General features: G+C 41.1%; 1 protein-coding gene across 2 annotated transcripts in view; it reads right to left on the reverse strand.

Moving 5' to 3' along the window:
• Positions 1-13,385, reverse strand: part of SYT14 (synaptotagmin 14) — a 278,830-nt gene that overhangs the window by 94,594 nt on the left and 170,851 nt on the right. The window lies entirely within an intron of this gene.

Consider the following 13,385-nt stretch of genomic DNA (forward strand, 5'->3'; position numbering starts at 1 on the left):
CAATATCAGAGCAGTCTCATCGGCAAAGGATCCTCAAGCAGGATTCCCACACAGGGGGTACAGCACCATACAGCGTTCCAAGTAAAAATACAGCCCCCTTATATCCGCCCTTTCAGAGGAGGAATGGGAGGATGTGAGAGCTCATGATCTCCATTAAGGACAACATTTTTACATAGTAAATATTACACCCCTCAGAGCCCACATCGCATCAGTCTATTCCTTTACTATGCAATAAATGTCAAGGTGTCACTGGCACCTTCTATCACATGGTTCTTGATCTAAGGCACTTCAGCTACCCTAACACCAGATCCTGTTGTACTATTGTTGGATATTAATGACAATCTCCCCATTCAAAAACATGCTAAAAGACTGCTTTTTTTATGCATCTTAGTACTCTAGAAGAGAAATTCTTAAATGGAAACTCTCCTCACCGCCATCCTATAATGACTGGTGCCAGGCTGTCAGATTCACACTTCCTACATTCCAGTTGACATAGATGAGCAGAGGCTGCCCAGCTAAATATGTCAAAATCTGGTCCCCATAGACAGATTCCACTTGGACACCTTTTCACCTCTAGCCCTCCCCCTCAGCTCCCTTCTTCTTATTCCCCCTCCCCCTTCTATTTTTCTATGGTTTAAAAATGTCTAGATTGTTGATGAAGCTTGTTCCATTAATATGGGCATACAAGATGTCTTAAACTATGGTTTTGTAAGGTCTATATGGATGTCGAACTTCTCTCCATTTAAGGCTCAGTTCACACTGCCGGGAGTTGCGGTCAAACTTGTTAGACCCCAGGTCACATGACATGTGAAATCCCATGTTGGTCAATGAGAACTGTCTTAATTAGCACTAATGAAGTTGCTCTAACTTTAGAAAAGGTTCCTGTACTTCAAGACAACTTATATCCAACGATAGGATATGGGTCATGAATGCATTCGCTTATACATGGATATTTTGTTTTACCAGATCACTATTCTGTTAACTTAATCTTGTAATGGGTATAGTGACATCACCTATATCTCCCTGTCAGAAATAGAATGACTCCCTGTCACTGTCCCTTGCCCTCTGGTAGCCATTGGCCAACCATCTCTTCCTGTATCCACGTCGGATGAAAAACTTCTATCCTCCAGCTCAAAAATCAACATAGTCCATACAATTGCGAAGTGTGCGTAAAAATTGTTCAATGGGTATATTGCAGGCTAGTGACTTTGGATAGAAACTATTCGCATTTAAGAGGCTATAAGTGGTGATTGTTTTTTTTATACAGCTTAGTTCTAATCCTACCATCAATCCCCTAAATATGGTGAAAAGTCGAAAAAGGTAATCAATTGTTTATCACATTCCCTTGTGAATTGCAAATTATAGCTGTTACTACTTATACTCTCCACAAATTCTAAAGCCTCCTGCCTAGCACCTGCCCACAGGAAAAGGATGTTGTCAATATACCTGTACCAGGAAAAAATCCTGTCTAGGTACACAAATGATGTCCCCTTTCCACTGAAGAGCCAAGTCTCCCAGTCTCCTAGGTAGATGTTGGCATATGCCAGGGCACACTTGGTGCCCATGGCAGTACCCTGTGCCTGGTAATTTATTTATTTATTAATTGAATAGAAACTTATTATGTATTATTAAAAACTCCAAGACCTCCAACACAAAAAAAGTTATGTCTATTCTTGTTTACAGCTTGTGTACTCAGGTGCATTCATGTAAGTATGTATGTGTCATTTCTGCGGAAGCTGGAAATGACTGCAGTAGACACCGCTACTATAATGAGCTGCACTAGACTTGGGGTCCTGTGCCGAGTGGTTGCCCTGCTGCATACTGAACACAGGAGGGAGCTCTCCCACAGGGGTGTCATTCGGAGAATGCTTTGCATTTTCTCAATGTATTCTAAACAGTCTCTGGGCCTGATCCACAAAAGGGATACGCCAGCGTATATACTGATACGCCGTCGTATCCCTGTTTCTATCTATGGAACTGATCCACAGAATCAGTTTCACATAGATAGGCAGAAGATCCAACATGTGTAAGGGACTTACACTGTCGGATCTTAGGATGCAGTACCGCAGCCGCCGCTGGGGGCATTTCTCATCGAAATCCAGCGTCGGGTATGCAAATTTGCAAATTAGCACTTACGGATATCCACAAAGCTTTTACGCTTCGTTTTTTCTCCGTAAGTATTAGTTTGCCGTCGCAAAATTAGGGCTGCTTTTACAAAGTGTAAAGTTAGTACACCATGTAAAAGTAGACCCTTCTTTCTCGCGACGCTGTCAAATTTTTTTTTTTAATTTTTTTTTCCCGCCGCATCTCTTTTTTTCCCCGACGCAACTTTTTTTACCCGGCACGATTCACAAAACTCGGCGTAACGTAATTTCGCGCAATGCACGTCGGGAAAATCGCGTCGGGAGCATGCGCAGTAAGTCCGGCGCAGGAGCGCGCCTAATTTAAATGGGACCCGCCCCATTAGATTAGGAACGCCTTGCGCCGGACGGATTTAAGTTACACCGCTCAAAATTTCTAGGTAAGTGCTTTGTGGATCGGGCACTTAGGTAGAGATTTTGCGGCGGTGTAACTTAAATGCCAAAAGTTAAGTTACGGCCGGTTTTTGTGGATCAGGCCCTCTGATTGTACGAGGTAAAGATTGTGGGATTCTGAGATACGCTACGCCGCTGTAACTTACTTTTGTTTGCTTCGAATCCAGAAAGAATTCACGCCGTAAGTTACGGCGGCGTAGTCCATCTCTCGCGGCGTAATGGCGCGTAATTCAAATCGGCGAGTAGGGGACGTGTTTGATTTAAATGAAGCGCGTCCCCGCGCCTAATGAACTGCGCATGCGCCATCCCTAAATTTCCCGCCGTGCATTGCGCTAAATGACGTCGCAAGGACGTCATTGTTTTGACGTGGACGTAAATTACGTCCATCCCGATTCACGGACGACTTATGCAAACGGAAAAAAAAATTAAAATTATACGCGGGAACGACGGCCATACTTAACATTGCGTACGCCGCCACATAGCAGCTTTAACTATACGCCGGAAAAAGCCGACTAGAGACGACGTAAAAGAATGCGACGGCCGCTCGTACATTTGTGGATCGTCGGGAATAGCTAATTTGCATACTCGACGCAGATTACGAAGGGAACGCCACCCAGCGGACGCCGAAGAATTGCATTTTAGATCCGAAGGCGTACGAAGACGTACGCCTGTCGGATCTAACCCAGATGCCGTCGTATCTTGTTTTGAGGATTCAAAACAAAGATACGACGCGGGAAATTTGAAAGTACGCCGGCGTATCAGTAGATACGCCGGCGTACTCTCTTTGTGGATCTGCCCCTCTGACTTAACCTCCTCTGCACCTCGCCCAAAGAACAATTTGCATTAATTGAGAAAATGCAAAGTATTACTCAAATGACACCCATCTTCATGGGCATCACACAGGTATGGCACATACATACTTACATTGGTTCAAGCTGGACCAATGTTACCATGTAAAAATTCTATACCTAAAAACTTTAGCTCTAATTGAGCAAGCTGAAGATAGAAACTGATTGGTTGCCATGTATAACTGCTGCAGATTGCATCTGCTTCAGTTTTTGATACATTCCCCCAATCTGTTTGTATTTTTTTCATACCAAATGTAGGTCGGCAACAACATTTCCAAAATGTGCCATATAATTAGCAGTTTGGGGGGAGGGGGCAATCTTTAGTCTTAAAACAAACCTCAAGTATTATTTTAACTCTAACAATGGCTGCACAGAAACCTCGAGCTCTTGCATTACTTGCCTGTCGTTTCCTGCCCCCAAAATCCTTCATTTGCTATGTGCCTCATTATAGAGCCGTCAAAGCTGCTCTCGTAAAAATTACCGGTATATGGATATGCTGACAACTCGGTATTATGGCTGCTCCATTATCTGAGTCAACCGACTAATTATGGTGGAAAATGAATCAACAAGCACAAATCCCTATGCGTATTACTTAATACATATCTTAAAAGGACACATGAAACAACATATAACCGTACCTGGAAAACCCTGACAGAATTAATATGAGATAAATCTGACAATGTACGATGATATACAGAAGACAATTTCTTGTAGAGAACATTGCCAGGAAAAGTAGCTGTCCCACGTGTATCAGTAGCAAGGATATGCATGCCAAGTGTGAAAACACTGATAGTCAGTACATTGCAAGAGAAAGTGTTACTCCTGCTTTAATAACATGTTGTGTCAAATGTAATGTCAGATTTCACAACAAGTGAATAAAATGTGCAGTTGATGTTGTATATTTAGATTCAATATGACTGCTGAAGTATGCTTAGACCTGGAAATAAGGAACTGCTGTAGAGGCCACTATGCTAAAAAAAAAAAATGAAGGTGGAGATTGTTTAATTGTTTATATATATATATATATATATATATATATATATATATATATATATATATATATATATATATATATATATATATATATATATATATATGTCCTGATCAAAAGTTTAAGACCACTTGAAAAATGGCAAAAAACATATTTTACATTATTGGATCTTAAAGGGTCACTAAAGGAAAACATTTTTTTTATCTAAATAGCTTCCTTTACCTTACTGCAGTACTGGTTTCATGTCCTCATTGTTTGTTTTTGCTTTGAAGTAGCTGTAATTCTGCTGTGATCTCCACACTTCCTGCTCGTCTGTTTCCTTATAACCATCATACTGGGAGCTTTCTCACGGTGGTCTAAGCTGTCATTACTGTGTGTCTAAAACTTCCCAGAACCAATCAGATTCATTAAAAACAAAACACTGCCCTGGATTTCTTTGTTTTTGTTCTGTGTGTCTCTTTACTTCACAGAAACATGAAGCCAGTTTAAAAGTGAAAGTGAAACTAGAGGCACATAATATGATTGATTTTTATCTACTTTTAATCATTTTTAAAAGGAATCAATTAACTTTTATGTCTCTATACCCTGTAAACAGTCATTTCAGCAAAAAAAAAATATTTCCTTTTGTGACCCTTTAACAAGGTTCCAAGTAGAGCTTCAACATGCAACAAGAAGAAATGAGAGTGAGACAAAACATTTTTTGAGCATTCAATTTATTGAAAATAACGATTAAACTTAAACTGGTTGTTTTTCAGCTGATCAAAAGTTTAGGACCACATGCCTTTAAAAGGCCAAATCTGTGCAAAGATGTGGATTCATTGTCATCATCTGTCAGGTAATCACACATTGTGATGGCAAAGGCAAAAAAAATCTCCCTTTTTGAACGTGGTCGGGTTGCTGAACTGCATAAGCAGGGTCTCTCATCAAGACACTGGATGATCCTCGACCCAAATTAAGGCCCTTACGGGTGCTGACTGCAGCCCCATAACCATCAGACGGCATCTGAGACTAAAGGGCTTCAAAAACAAAAAACGTCTTCAAAAACCTTGTCTCCTTGAACGCCACAGAACTGCTCGTTTGGACTTTGCAAGAGAGCACCAAACATGGGACATTCAAAGGTGGAAGAAAGTTTTATTCTCTGATGAGAATTTTTTTTAACCTTGCTGGTTTCCAACGTTACTGGCATGACAAGCAGATCCCACCTGAGATGTTTTCTACGTGCCACAGTGGAGGGGGCGCCATAATGGTCTGGGGTGCTTTTTCCTTCAGTGGAACAATGGAGCTTCAGGAAGTGCAGGGGCGTCAAACGGCCGCTGGCTATGTCCAGATGTTGCAGAGAGCATTCCTCATGACTGAGGGCCCTCGTCTGTGTGGAAACGACTGGGTTTTTCAACAGGACAACGCTACAGTACACAATGCCCGCAGGACAAGGGACTTTTTCTAGGAGAATAACATCACTCTTTTGGCCCATCCTGCGTGTTCCCCTGATCTAAATCCAATTGAGAACCTTGGGGGATGGCAAGGGAAGTTTACAAAAATGGACAACAGTTCCAGACAGTAGATGGCCTTCGTGCGGCTGTCTTCACCACTTGGAGAAATGTTCCCACTCACCTCATGGAAACGCTTGGTTCAAGCATGCCGAAACAAATTTTTGAAGTGATCAACAATAACGGTGGAGCTACTCATTACTGAGTTCATGTTTGGAAGTTGGATTTCTGTTTTGGGGGGGGGGGGGGGGGGTTCGTTTTTTTTTGGAGGTGTGGTCCTAAACTTTTGATCAGCTGAAAAACAGCCTGTTTCAGTTTATTCGTTGTTTTCATTAAATAGAATGCTCAAAAAATGTTTTGTCTCACTCTCATTTCTTCTTGTTGCATGTTGAAGCTCTACTTGGAACCTTGTTAAGATTCAACAATGTAAAATATGATTTTTTGCCATTTTTCAAGTGGTCTTAAACTTTTGATCAAGCCTGTGTGTGTGTGTATATATATATATATATATATATATATATATATATATATATATATATATATATATATATATATATATATATATATATATGTCTTTATGGACAAATGGTATGATCTTAAAGTTGAAGTCTGGGCAGGTAGATGTAATACATCATTACATTTATTTTTCAATTGCCAGCAGTGTAAGTACCTGAATTTGATCTGGTATCAGCCTCTTCCCTTGACTGTTCAACAGGGCTAAAGCAACACAAGAAACCAATCAGTTAAGGTGTTAACAAAGTATGTCGATAGAAGGAGAACGCAGAGTGACAGACAGATTAGATCCTCATTGTGCCGTTTCTGCTTTTAAAAAGTTAAGCTTCGGCTGCAAACTCTCCTTCTATGGGGTTGTTTCCTGCAGACACTGTTTCCTAGCTCATGCTTCTTTTACGCTGAATAGCTGGAGTTCAGCTTCAAACTTTTGCAGCTGGACTTAGGGATCAATGGAAGCAGTTCAAGCAGTATCAGTAACCGGGTCTCATAAGTTTTAACTGCAAAAACGCCTACCAATACCATTTTAAAAAGGACATTGAAATATTCTCTCTTCCTCATACTTTGCTATCCCCAGAACCTCTACATTCCCTCCTGCACCTTTCCCTCTGCCAGGAGGAGCTAAATGAGACCAATTTGTTCTGTAGATCATTTATAGTACAGTACTATAACAATTCAACAGCACCCCAACACGTATTATGGAGTGCACATACTGCTACCTACTCTCCCTAGGACACCATAAGGCTTACTTCATATACTATAACTCCATTTTACAAGTTACAAAATGCAGACAGTGGCGTGGAGCTAAGCCTTTGGTGTCCAAGGAATGTCCATAACCCTGTCATAACACTGTAGTGACCACTCCATGATAGTGGAAAAGCTTGGACACATGACAGGTCTGGTGACTAGCAACTCTTCATTCTGTTCTGACACTTCTTTCTCCCCAGAAGTCATTGAAATAAATTGAGCTTTTCTTGCTTTGGGACTTCACAGAGGGTTCATTTGTAAAGTACACAGGTATGCTTTATAAATATTCTAGATTTTTTTTTTTTAAGCACAAGTATGGCTAAATTACTGGAGAGGTAATTATGAGCCATTAGCCTTTAAAAACAAAGGATTTTTGTACTAACCATAAGTTAAGTCAGTTAAAGGACACACCCAGTATAACTTGGGTTATACTGCTACCTACAAGAGGAATGGACACTGGCAATCAAAAAGCCCAATGCCACCCCAGTACAACTCTCCTGCTACCAGCATGCCTCAGTTTTGTAGTAAGCAATACTAAGAGCATGATCATAAACTGAGGGTGGGACCCTAAGGAAGTCTTTACCAAAGGTATTTAAAAGCAAAAAGAAGTGGGCAACACAGCAAAATAAATAAAACAAACTCGCAGACCCCCACAAAAATACAACAAAAACAAAACAAAAAATGAAGATTTGGTCTGCCCACAGCTCAAAGAGCCACCTGAAGGACCTTATGCCCGAAGCTGGAATCAAATGAGGCCGCAATGTCCACCTATTAGAACTTAGGAGAAGGTGTGAACAGAAGACCTGGGGGCAACTTTACAAATCTGGGAAACAGATACTTGATGCTGAGAAGTCCAGATTCAGATTGCCCAGAGTCACAAAAGAACGAACAGAGAACTACATGAGACTCTCTGTACAAAAATCTAAATCAAGGAGTAAGAGGCGAATGGTTTCCGAAACAAGAGAGAAAGAGCAGAAACCTGAGAGCTAGTGCTAAGAGTCAAACGCTGGTCCAGACTCAGCTGCAGGAAGGAGAACATTCGTCCCACAGAGAAACTCCTAGAGAGAAAGCCCCAAGATTCATACCATGTGAAGTGTGCTTTCCATGTTCAATAAAAGATCTTGTGGGAGATAGCCTTTCTAGATTTCAGCATCACAGGTCTCTCAAAACCTGGCTTCAACAGCCATGCCATTAAAGCTATCAATTCTGAAGCAGGGTGGCACATCTGTCCTTGAGACAGAAGATCTCGACAACCTGGCGGAGCCCAGAAAGCATCTTACCAGGTCAGCGTCCCACATCTGCCTGGGCCAGTCTGGAATTATGAGTAGACATGTGCAATTTGTTTTGTTCCAAATTTGTTTTTTGACTCAATTCATTCATTCGGCAACCCGTTTAACAAATTTTTCTGATAATGCGTAAATTTGAAAATAAGAATGAAAATCCAAAAGAACGAAAATCGGAAAATAAGAACAAAAATACAAAAATGTGAAAATCCGAAATAACTAATTAATAATTATTACCAACTTTACCAACTATTAAATTATAGGTATTGGAATTTCCTTTCAAATTTGGCTGTTGGTGAACGTAACGAATAAGAAATTATCCGAAATTACGAATTTTCCGAAATAATAAATGCCACATTTAAAACGAATGGAATGCAAAGAATTTCTAATAAATAATAATAATAAACAATAATAGAAAATATGTTTATTATTTGTTATTGTTATTAATTTGTTACGCTCAATTCATTTAGATACGTCATTTTTTATTTCGGATAATTCATAACTTCGGATGGATTCGTATTCGTTACGTTCATAAACAGCCAAATCTGAAAGAAAATTCTAATACCTATAATTTAATAGTTAGTAATTATCAGTTAGTTATTATTACTGATTTTTGAATTTTCTAATTTACAAATACCGGATCTAAACGAATGGAACATAACCAATAAAAAAAATTCAGACGTTATTAATTTATTCAAAATAACAAATTTCGATCATAACGAATGACCCGGAAAACTAAGAAAAAAAAAAGAAAAACCGAATAAACCGAAAAAGAACACATTTTTCGGCAGTGCATATGTCTAATTATGAGGATCACCGAAATACAATCATTATGATATGGTGAAGAAGGCTTTGAGGATGAAGCTTTATGGAAGAAAAACGTAAGTTCAAGATGTACTGATCCCATGAAGCCACCAGAGCATCCGCTGCTTTCGCCAGAAGATTTCTATACCTGGAAACAGTGGGCCAGATTCAGATAGGAGATACGACGGCGTATCTCCTGATACGCCGTCGTATCTCTAAGGCCGGCCGGTCGTATCTATGCGACTGATTCATAGAATCAGTTACGCATATGCCTAAGATCCGACAGGTGTAAGTGACTTACACCGTCAGATCTTAGGCTCCAATTCCAGGCCGGCCGCTAGGTGGCGCTTCCATCTTTTACGCGTCGAATATGCCAAAGAGCATTTACGCCGATTCAGAAACGAACGACTGCCCGGCGCTTTTTTTTACGCCGTTTGTGTTCGGCTTTTTCCGGCGGAAAGTTACCCCGTGCGGCGTATCCTATGTTAAGTATGGCCGTCGTTCCCGCGCCGAGTTTTGGATTTTTTACGTTGTTTGCGTAAGTCGTTCGCGAATACGGCCGGACGTAATTTACGTTAACGTCGAAACCAATGACGTCCTTGCGATGTCATTTGGAGCAATGCACGCTGGGAAAATTTGCTGACGGCGCATGCGCTGTTCGATCGGCGCGGGGACATGCCTGATTTAAATAGTACACTCCCCCTAGCCGCGGAATTTGAATTCTGCCGGGGGATTTACGTTACGCCGCCGCAAATTTATGGGCAAGTGCTTTCTGAATAAAGCACTTGCCTCAAAAAATAACGGTGGCGTAACGTAAATCAGATAGGTTACGTGGATCTAAAGATCCGCTAACCTATCTGAATCTAGCCCAGTTTGTCCAGTTTGGAAACCTGTCCAGTTTGTTTTTGAAACTGGAAGCTAGAAGGTCAACATCTGGTATCCCCCAGCTGTCACACCAGTCTTGGAAATACGAGGTCTGAATGCTGCCAACTTTCTGACAATTGTCTGCACCTGGGATGTAAATGGGGTACAAAACAGGAATGTGAAGTTCTGTTTAGGACAGGATCTAATCTATCCCCTTTCTGTGTGAGACATCTGTTTTCCCCATGATCGATAATATACAGTATATGATGGCCATGGCATTGTCCAACTGGACATCCGGATCGGATGATCTTCCAGCAGGATGGTCCAGTGCTGCAAAGACTAATCATCTGAAGTCTTACAATGTTGATTGGGAGACAAGAAACTGCCAACTAAGTTCCATGCGCCAACAGTGTGCCCAGGACTTCTCTCCAGGCGATCTTCCCTAATTCCAGAGTTGGATTTCTGAGCCACCAAACCAGGGACAACTGGTGATTGATGTCAAACAAACTGGTTTGTCCAGAGACTTCTCCAGGGTTGAGCTGGGGCTCCACAGCAGATGCACTGTAAAAATGGGAACATGTAGGTATATATACTTGATTTAAACAGAAGTCAAAAAGTCTCCCTGGTAAAAGGAGGCGATGACAGACCTGATAAGACATTTAGACTTCTGGAATCCAAGAGGGGGCAGGTGCCCCTTTCAGTTTGCGATCTGTGTATAGGTTGGAATAAAATCCTTGAAACCTTTCTGCCACAGGAAATTGGGCAATGATACCTTGGTCATGTAGACCCAAGAGGGCTTGATGAATATCTGATAAATTGTGCAGTGACACTGAGGAGGGGCAGAAGATGAAACTCCAGTTTGTGGCCCTAAGATACCACCACCTGCAACCAAATTCATCCCCATCAAACGAGTCCGATATGGGATGAAACGTTACAAGATATGTGACAGAGCCACAGGAAGGGAAACCCATCTGCATCCCCCTGAAGGCACAGACTACATCGGATCAAGTGGAAATTCCAACTCCTTGAAAAAAGGTTATCATCTCTATGTTGATAACTACTATACCAGTTTGCCCCGTTTCTGCAATTTTCATCGGAAAATGTAGTATATGGCACCATGAGAGCTAGAAGGAAGGGCTATCCCTCAGCTATGATTAAGCACTAATTTATAGTGCGAAACACGTCAGCTGTTTTACTCCCGTGTTGTGTACTGTGACTTGTAGTGCAGTTTTCCTTTTTTTTTTTAATAAAGACAACCATCAAGGTTTTTTGGAGTGCGGCTGTCTATATTTTCTTTTTCCATTTGCTATCCCTCAAAAGCTGGTTAATACGAAACTAAGGCCCCTTTCACAAGGTCGGACCGTTCAGGTCCGCCTGTCAGTTTTGTTAGCAGACCTGAACGGCCGCTCCAAGCAATCATATGGAGCGCGGATGTCAGCGGAGACATGTCTGCTGACATCCGACCCGATCCACCAAAAATCAGACGATACGTCCCCATCCGTCCATGGCGGATAGGATCGGGTAAGATCTGATGAAAATGGACAAGCTGTCCGTTTTTATCGGATCTCTCCATAGGAGACAGCGGCGCTGCACAGGGACTTGTCGTCTGCCGGCTCAGCGGAGATCAGCGTAGCGACTGAGTCTGCCTCATGTGAAAGTAAGCTAAGAGGGGAGTCGGCGAGATTTCAGAACAAGGAAATAGGACGTGGAGGAACAAAAAAGACATCTATATGCTTTTCTCAATCCACAACACTTACGTGGAAATCCCCGCAAGGAATGGCCCAATCCAGAAACCAGAATGTGTGCATGATTACAATTTGTTCATCGGCGAAGTCAACTTCAACGATCAAATGATCTAACCCTACCTTGCTACAAGAAGAACTTACCATTGGTATAAGAAAGTATCTATTTATCTTTTTAATACAATTCATATGTGATATATTTAGGGCCGAAACAACTAATCGATTAATCGACAACTAATCGATTAATCGACAACTAATCGATTATGAAATTAATCGATTACCATTTTCATAATCGATTAATCGGCCAGTAACATAATGGGGTTAAAAATAAAATAAAAAAATTGGCCCTTTGGAGTACAAAAAGAGCAAATCTCTATGGTAAATATTACTTTCACTGTCCCACAGTAAAAAACGAACCCCTTACAGTGGCGATATTTTGCTCCTTTTTGTACTAATTTTCGTTTTTTTAACCTCATTATGTTACTAAACATCTCAGGTCTGGGTTCACACCTCTGTGCTTTTTGCAGACACACACTACGTTCATTTACATGGTTTCACATCCATGATTTTTTCAGCTGCTGTGTATTTAGAAAGGGCAAGGACTTTTTTTTCTTTTTTTTAACGCAAAACAGTGCCATTTTGTTTTTTTGGTTCAATATACTTCAATGGAGAAGCTGCAGAAAAACATTTTTGTGGCAATTTGTGTTTTATAATCTGCCCAACAACAAATTGGCCAAAAAAAAAAATGCAAATCGCACCAAATTTTTATTTTTTAAGGATATTAACCGATTATTCGATTAATCAAAACAATTATCGGCCAACTAATCGATTATGAAAATAATCGTTAGTTGCAGCCCTAGATATATTGCAAATCCACTGAGAGACCCGTATTCTTCCTTAGCCATCAGAAGGAAATCATCACTGCCCTGATATACCCAAACAGCCCACCAGAAAGCATTTCGATCAGATGAAATAAGCAGACTCCACAAACACCATTTTTCCAAAAAAAAAACAGGCCAAAGACAAAAACAGGCCAAAGACAAAAAAAAAATGCAGGGCGTGCTCCAGAGGAGGCCTTGGGCGAGACACCGCTTACTATTGTCGCCAGTGTCCTTCCCAACCAGGCCTCTGCAATAGGTGACTATTTCCGCCATTACCATATTTTTCTACCATATTAGTGAAGAATGGTAAACGTAATTCTCAAATATGCCATTTGCTTTCACACTCCTTATGCCTCTGCCTGCTCCTGAACTGACCCCAGCCTGTTATTAGACCATGCTTCTGCCTGATGCCTCAACTGATCATACAACTGACCCTGGACTGTTTATTGACCACGTTTTTTTGCCTGCCACTTGGACTGATACTGTAGTAGTGGGATTCGTGATAACACAGGGGTCTCACTAATGTGAGGGGCTTCAGAATAGTTTTTCTGGATGGAGAAAAAACATTTTTTGATGTTCTCTGGGTTTTGCAATTCCCGCATTAGGGTCTGTAGACCGGAGACTTCAAAGTGATTTGTGTGGGAGAATCCTCTAGCCCTGTCCCCATTCTTTCCTGACTGAGGCCCTAAGCCCC

Source organism: Rana temporaria, chromosome 4 (genome assembly GCF_905171775.1).
Source record: "Rana temporaria chromosome 4, aRanTem1.1, whole genome shotgun sequence".
In the NCBI taxonomy this organism is placed as follows: Eukaryota; Metazoa; Chordata; class Amphibia; order Anura; family Ranidae; genus Rana; species Rana temporaria.